Source organism: Schistocerca gregaria, chromosome 2 (genome assembly GCF_023897955.1).
Source record: "Schistocerca gregaria isolate iqSchGreg1 chromosome 2, iqSchGreg1.2, whole genome shotgun sequence".
In the NCBI taxonomy this organism is placed as follows: Eukaryota; Metazoa; Arthropoda; class Insecta; order Orthoptera; family Acrididae; genus Schistocerca; species Schistocerca gregaria.
In genome coordinates this window covers 138,718,692-138,726,740 of record NC_064921.1, presented here as the reverse complement: position 1 = coordinate 138,726,740, position 8,049 = coordinate 138,718,692, and positions in this window count along the sequence as shown.

The window sequence follows — 8,049 nt, the reverse complement described above, 5'->3', positions numbered from 1 at the left end:
CTGACATCTAAATTAGTGTTACATATATCGATTTCTTAGACTGAAAACAAGTTTATGCATTGCTTTTGTTATTGCGCTTTTTATTGACGAGTTGTTTCTCAACATTATTTTGTTCATTTGAAATATAACTACTATTAATAGTAAATAAGTTTATGTAACATTCTCTCTTTATTATTTTGCTTTCATGAACTTCCTGGGTGAGTTGATTTGCAACACTCATAGATTACACTTGCTGTTGCGGATGCCTTTGCTATATTTTTCTCTATCTGACCAATCCATTTCTACTTTGTTTTAAGGTACTGTGGAGATACATTCGATAGTGGTCTTGGGATCCGAAACGGGTAGTGGTTTTTGAATAGAAAGAGAAGTGCAACGGGTTCTGGCAGTGTATTCAAAATGTATACGTTTAAGTTACATTTTCTTTACATTCTTGTCGATAAACACATAAATATACAAAAGATATAAGTTACATTAGGTCAACATTACATACAAAGTGTATCACTAATGATAGCTCTGGTAATTAGCAATGGACAATATTTATGTCACACAGTTCGTTGTAAATGTATTCAAATACCGGGAAACATTGAGGGCGGAGATCCTGCGCTGCCTTTACGAAAAGAGACGTATAGGAATAAAACCCTGAATGAATAAAACTGTGTGCCAAACCTGGCCTCGAACCAGAAACTTAGCTTTTCAAGCAATATTCTCTTACCGACTGAACTATCCAAGTATAGCTCATGATCCCTTCTCACAACTTTAGCTCTGCCAGTGCCTTTCCCCTACTTTATAGACATAAAAGGGTCTCTTCCGCATAGTTCGCTGCACTGGTGCTCCCTTCTTCCAAAATTGTTGCCTTACCAAATCTCAAGTGCGAATTAAAGTCCGTATATTAGCGCCTGTGAAATATTTAGGAAATTGTTTTAAACTTACGTAAATAACTGATGAAGTAGTCGACTGTGCCCACATGACAATAGGACTTACTTGTTCCACTCAGAGAGACTTATTACAAAAAGACTTTCACAAAGAGTCCTCACACTGTACTGCAGTCACAAAAAACTGTATTTATTTTTGTTACCATTAATTACGAGTAGTTACTACTTTGTTGGGAGAGTGTAAGGTGTGTAAGTACTGTGAACCCAACGTAACTAAGCATCAAGGAAAAATGTAAGTAGTGCAGAGAGTAGTAAGTACTTTGCTTCAGAAGATATACCTGGTGTCTCACCTACAAGCTAACAGGTGCTATTTCTCAGGTGTTCCGACGAAATGTTGTATCTAATTTTTGTAAGATGGAGGCGGAGTGGTTCCAAAGGCTGTTTATTACGAAGAAAATTGTCAAAGGAAATGATTTTATAGTTCTTGTAGTTGTTTAAACCGTAAATGTATTTGTCGAATTAATAACAGTGTATTAATATAGCTTGGGATGATATTACAGTACTGGCCATTCAGATTGCTACACCACGAAGGTGACGTGCTACAGAAGCGAAATTTAACCTACAGGAAGAAAATGCTGTGATATGGAAATTATTAGCTTTTCAGAGCACTCACATAAGGTTGGCGCCAGTGGCGACACGTACAACATGCTGACATGAAGAAAGTTTACAACCGATTTCTCATACACAAACAGCAGTTGACCGGCGTTGCCTGGTGAAATGCTGTTGTGATGCCTCGTGTAAGGAGGAGAAATGCGTACCATCACGTTTCCGACTTTGATAAATGTCGGATTGTAGCCTATCGCGATTGCGATTTATCGCATCGTGACATTGCTGCTCGCATTGGTCGAGATCTAATGACTGTTAGCAGAATATGAAATCGGTGGGTTCAGGAGGATAATACGGAACGCCGTGCTGGATCCCAACGGTCTCGTATCACTAGCAGTCGAGATAACCGGCATCTTATCCCCATGGCTGTAACGAATCGTGCAGCCACATCTCGATCCCTTAGCCAACAGATAGGGACATTTGCAAGAGAACAGCCATCTCCACCAACAGTTGTAGCAGCATGGACTATCAGTTCGGAGACCATTGCTGCGGTTACCCTTGGCGCTGCACCGCGGACAGGAGCGCGTGCGATGGTGTACTCAACGACGGACCTGGTTGCACGAATAGCAAAACGTAATTTTTTCGGATGAATCCAGGTTCTGTTTACAGCATCTGGATGGTCGCATCCGTGTTTGGCGACATTGCGGTGAACGCACATTGGAAGCGTGAATTCGTCTACGCCATACTGGCGTATCACCCGGCGTGATGGTATGGGGTGCCATTGGTTACACGTCTCGGTCACCTGTTGTTCGCATTGACGGCACTTTTAACAGTGGACGTTACATTTCAGCTGTGTTACGACCAAAGACTCTCCCTTTCATTTGATTCCTGCGAAACCCTACATTTCAGCAGGATAATGGACGACCGCATGTTTCAGGTCCTGTACGGTCCTTTCCAGATACAGAAAATGTTCGACTACCGCACTGACCAGCACATTCTCCAGATCTCTCGGCGATTGAAAACGTCTGGTCAATGGTGGCTAAGCAAGTGGCTACGCCAGTCACTACTCTTGATGAACTGTGGTATCGTGTTGAAGCTGCATGGGCAGCTGTACCTGTACACGCCATCGAAGCTCTTCTGACTCAATGCCCAGGCGTATCAAGGCCGTTATTACGGTCACAGGTGGTTGTTCTGGGTACTTATTTCTCAGGATCAATGCGCTCAAATAGCGTGAAAAAAAAGGTACAAATGGCTCTGAGAACTATGAGGCTCAACTGCTGTTGTCATAAGTCCCCTAAAACTTAGAACTACTTAAACCTAACTAACCTAAGGACATCACACACATCCATGCCCGAGGCAGGATTCGAACCTGCGACCGCAGCAGTCGCGAGGTTCCGAACTGAGCGCCTAGAACCGCTAGACCACCGTGGTAGGCAATTGCGTGAAAATGTAATCACATGTCAGTTCTAGTATCGAAAGAAAAACCATTATCTTCAGCAACAACGCACTAACCATATTGGGACTATTATGTCTGTGAAATTAATACGGAGCCGTACACTGTACTCTTAGAAAATTCTCCTCAGATTTTTTTCTTAAATGTTTTATCCCCTGCCTGGAACTATTATTCAACAGAATTAATCAAAGAGAGGATGAGCTCGTTTAGTGACACTAAATTCATGGTTATTCAGCTGGTGAAGTGTTTCGCTAAATACGCTTGAAAGCTTTGGAACACGTTTCATAATAGAATATTTGTAACTGCAGTTGTACATAAGGTCGGTGTATCAAGGAAATTTTATATCAAGGATACTCTGACCTACTGTTTACTTGGCTCCAATGCAGACACGCAAGAATACCAACCTATCGAAGCAGGGAACTAAGCACCAGCGAATTCTCACATGCGGCGTGTTTTTTCCTCTTTTAATTGATTTTATTACAGGGAGAGTATTCACCAGTTCTACAAAAAAAATTCTTATAATGATATTACATTTGCCATCAGCTGATTAGACTCCAAGCTTCCCAGCCTCTAATTAAACAGATTTGGTGGCTAACATTCTTAAATAATGGGACGTTGCTGAAAATAATATAATTTCCCTAGTCGGTGCTAAGGATAAATCTTATAAAGAAATCACTTTTAATAGTTTGGATGACGGACGTTTTCTAAACGACATAGGTCTCTTTGAATCAAGTCGCATTATTAGAACGCAGACGTTGTAAATGCGATTTCCCGTTCCTGCTTTCAGTGGCGATACCGAAGTTAAAACAGTGCACTGACTTGTTATTGCTGAATACTGTGATGATCAAGTTTGAAGACACAGGATAATACGTGGGCAAGAAACAGGAGATGCAGCATATCATTTCAAGTTGTGATTACAACCGAATGTAAGACCAATACTCGAGCAATAAGTTCTGCACAAAGGTAACGTAAAAATTCCGAGACGAATTGACATTTTTGAGATGAATGTACGGCATACATTTAGGATCATCATGAAGAGCTATTGTTACACAAACAGCCTTAGAATGGAGACCAATAATTTTTGAAAGACTGCAAGAATTAAGAAATCGTATGTTTGCATAGAGCAAAATACTCAAGCCTGGTTGTGATATGTTCTACATCCACTTATCAAATAATATGTACACACAATAATTAGTCATTTATTAAAGAGAGAACTGATGCATAAATGCGGGAAACAATTAGCGTGAACCAATGGCTGCATTACGATGCGTTTTCACTGTGTCTTACTTTCATTTCATTGTTGACCCGATCTTCAGCAATGCGATTTACGGTGATAAGTTTTAAAGCCATTTATTGTACAGATCAATATTAAATAACGTTTAAAGTTTGTTGCTGTCACATTCAAGAAGAGTGGAACACATTAACAAATCATATGCCTTGTCTCAGAAGTGCTACAACGGAAATTTGACCTTAGTCGTGCGGTGCACCTGTTTCTCGTACGAAAGTTCACAGAAAATACACATTGTGACTTCCCATTGTAGACTTCCTCGAAGTCACAGAGATTAGCTAAAGATTCTGACCATGTTGAGAGAAAATTGCAGCCATCTTTCGTCTCCATTAACAGTTTAAATCCTAACAATTTAAATTCCCTTCTGTACCGAGCAGTAATGGCCGTACGTTGTCCCAGGTCTGTTGTTATAAGTTTCCGCCATCAGGCTGAACGAGTGTCGTCGTAGCTTCGTTATGAACTGCTATACGTCTTAAATAAAACACTGATTTACATATGCACTCTTAGGTTATTGCATTTCAAGGAATGTCATTGAATTCAGTTTAAAAACAGCGCAGGACATTACATAGAATTCAGTTATACCAAAAGAAGAGTATGAAAGAAAAGTTGCGTGAATTTGACAAAACTTAATAGGACTAACAGCAGTTCCTTGTAAATTTATAAATATTTCACTTTCGTTTCCCAGATTTAAATATTTTGGTGGAACAGGCGATCTGTTGATTGTTGTCCAACTGATCGAAGTAACATGATTTCTTGCTCTTAGTAACTAAAGGGTCATCAATCAGTAAGGAAATGTATATTCTAAAAGGTAAATCATCTGAGAAGACAAAAGTAGTTGTTCTATTAATACAATGCACCATTTATGTCAGTATATTATTCAGCCTATAATGTTATGATCGTAGTATATATGGTCAACCTCCCTTACGGCACCTGGATTTACCCTCCAACATCTCTACCACTCTCTACAGATTCTCACCCATGCAACCCTTCTCGCCTTCTGTGTCGGTCATCCCGCCTCCAGTGCGATCGTGTAAGAATTTAGCGATATCCTCTTTCTTCTCACGAAAACCTTTGCATTTTGGACACTTACGAAAACCTTGGCACCAGTCACCTACCATTACATCCCCGTACTCGTGCTCTGGAGCATTTGCATCAACACTTCCCCTCTCCACATCCTGTTCCAATGAAACGTTAAACCACGTCCACCTTCCTGACCATCAAGTCCGCCCAGGCTTCTGCCGATCTATGCGGCTTCTGCGGATCACCCTTCTTCCTTTCCATGTCTGAATTCCTCTTTCCCCTCTTCCTCCCTCCCCCGTTTTCTAAAGCTTGGACCGTAGTCCTCCATCCCCACTCTTCCTTCGCCCATTCTTCTCAAGATACTCTCCCTTTCCAATAACACTCCTCATCGATTGCTCACGTCGGTCAAGTAAAGTGAAATGCTTCGCCTTTTTTAAAAGATTATCATCAATTTTCAGGAGACAACAGTATTATTCATAAAATCTTCAGCATATAACCGCCCAAGATAGTATTCTTTTCTTAAAAAAAGGGCCTTTATTACGTTTTCGGTTTTTATTAGAATATCGTACATTTGTGTTTTATAAATGTTCACTGATGGGCGGCAATGAAACAGAGCATCGTCCGGATTTGCCCTAACAAACAAAGCAATTGAACAACAAAAGAATAAAAAAAACCGCTGTGTCAATCAGTTTCTCCAGCGAGGTAATTTACGGCTGCCAGTAGTTCTTGCGATGACTAATGCTACAGAACTGTTTGTGTGTTCCTTTGACGACTTACATCAGTACTTCGTGGGTGTATTGTCTTATATTTAATGAAAAAAATAGTGTGCTGACGCCTAGGACACACACATGGTACTTTCAGCAACGTGTACCTATTGTACAAGTATAGGAATCCGATAATCATAGGCGTAAACGAAGGAGAAATTGGGAAAAGAAAGTAATTTCATGGAGAAAAAGTAAAAATTTTACAGTTGGCCGGTTGACAAAAGACCTGTGAGAGCAGCTGAACAGGATTGGTAGTGAAACTTCCTGGCAGAATAAAACTGTGTGCCCGACCGAGACTCGAACTCGGGACCTTTGCCTTTCGCGGGCAAGTGCTCTACCATCTTTTTTTATTTTTTATTTTTTTGTCTTTCGCGGGCAAGTGCTCTGCCATCAGTTTTTTTTAATTTTTTAAATTTTTTTAACAATGGATTTTTCCCTTAAAAAGCCCCTTAGGAAAACGGAACTTAAAAAACCTTAAGTGCCACCGCCACTTTTCATCCTATAACAAAAAATCTGATCCACTTCAGGCGTTGGCTCCTGAGTAAACCCACCCCAGGGGAAATATGGGAAATCAAGGTTAGGGCTATCCTTTGCCACTTTTTCTTATTTTTTTTCTATATTACATTTAGGGAACGTGTACAAATGAGAATTCTAGTAACTAAGTGTTACAAATAAGTGTTACAACAACAAAGGTGGCATAAAAGAGTAATCCAAAAATAAAAATTTAAATCACTGATGTAATTCCAACTAAGAGGTTCTTCAATAATGTAACTGGTTCCACTTGGAGCCTCGCCATCGTTATCAGATATCTCCAATTGCGCCTTTGAAGGGCATCTGCTTCGCTAGTGCCTCAAGGAAAACAGCATCCTTGCAGCAGCTTGTCTCTTCCTTCGCTCATGGCTAACAAGGCAGAACGTTCAGCCGTTAGTGTGATGCGGCACAGAACATTAACCGCAGTTTGGCACTCCCCAGCTGAGTGGGGGGTTAACGAAAACGCTGCGTAAATAATTTGCGAAGAGCGTACGGTATTTCGGTGTGCGTTCGAGGGCATTGTGAGCATTTTGTAGGAATCACCAGTAATCAAACTGCTCTTTCCCTCCGCCGCTAAAGATGTAGGCGACGGTAAGTCCTTTGAACCATGTAAGCGCATGATATTTTGCAGGCGGAAAGTAAGTTTCATCGGGACAGAGTAGGGTCTGAGGGTCAATCATATCAGGTTTGACCCGGAGGTAACAAGCCAATATCTTCTGTGTTAGTCGCCAAACTCCGGACGATGACGCGCAAGTAAAACGATGTTCATCGGTATCCAAAAGGTGACAATCTGGGAAATAAGGGGACTCTGCCAGTCCAATAGTGTGAACTCGCTGTAGTGTGGCATATTTTTTGTTGGCGATCTGATACCACTTGGAACGCACCGTGGATGTATATTGACTTTTCCATCGTTTCCTCATGTTGCTCATGTAAAGGGCAGCTGCTCTCGCCCTGACGTTGACCAATCCCAGCCCTCCTTTGTGCACTGGGAGGGTAAGAGTGTCGTATCGTACTTTAAAGATATGACCTGCGGAAACGTAGTAACTGAAGGCCGCCTGAAGCCGGCGGCCTATCTGCAGCGGTAGTGGGAGGACCTGTGCCACGTGGTAGAGTTTGGATGCCACGTAGAGGTTCAGGTATTCAACACATTGTAGCTGATTCAAGTCCCGGAGCAGGTTCTGTCGCGCCATTTCGCGTATGATCTGTAATAACCGTCGGTAATTTGCTGCAGCTGTTTTACGTACATCTTTCTTGAACGTGATTCCCAAATATCGCAGATCAGAAACTGGTGGAAGGGGAGCGAGGGCTTCCGGTCCGAGACCACGCCCAATATCCAACGCCACCGACTTGTTGATGTTCAGAAGACTGCCTGCAACCTGTCCGTAACGCTCAATCCAAGTTAGTACGCTTTGAACTTCGTCATTGGAACGAAAGCGAAAGGTGACGTCCCGCAGCGTGATGCCAGATAGGCGGTGGTTAAGGCCCACTAGGAGTGGCTCGAGTGCGATGGCATAA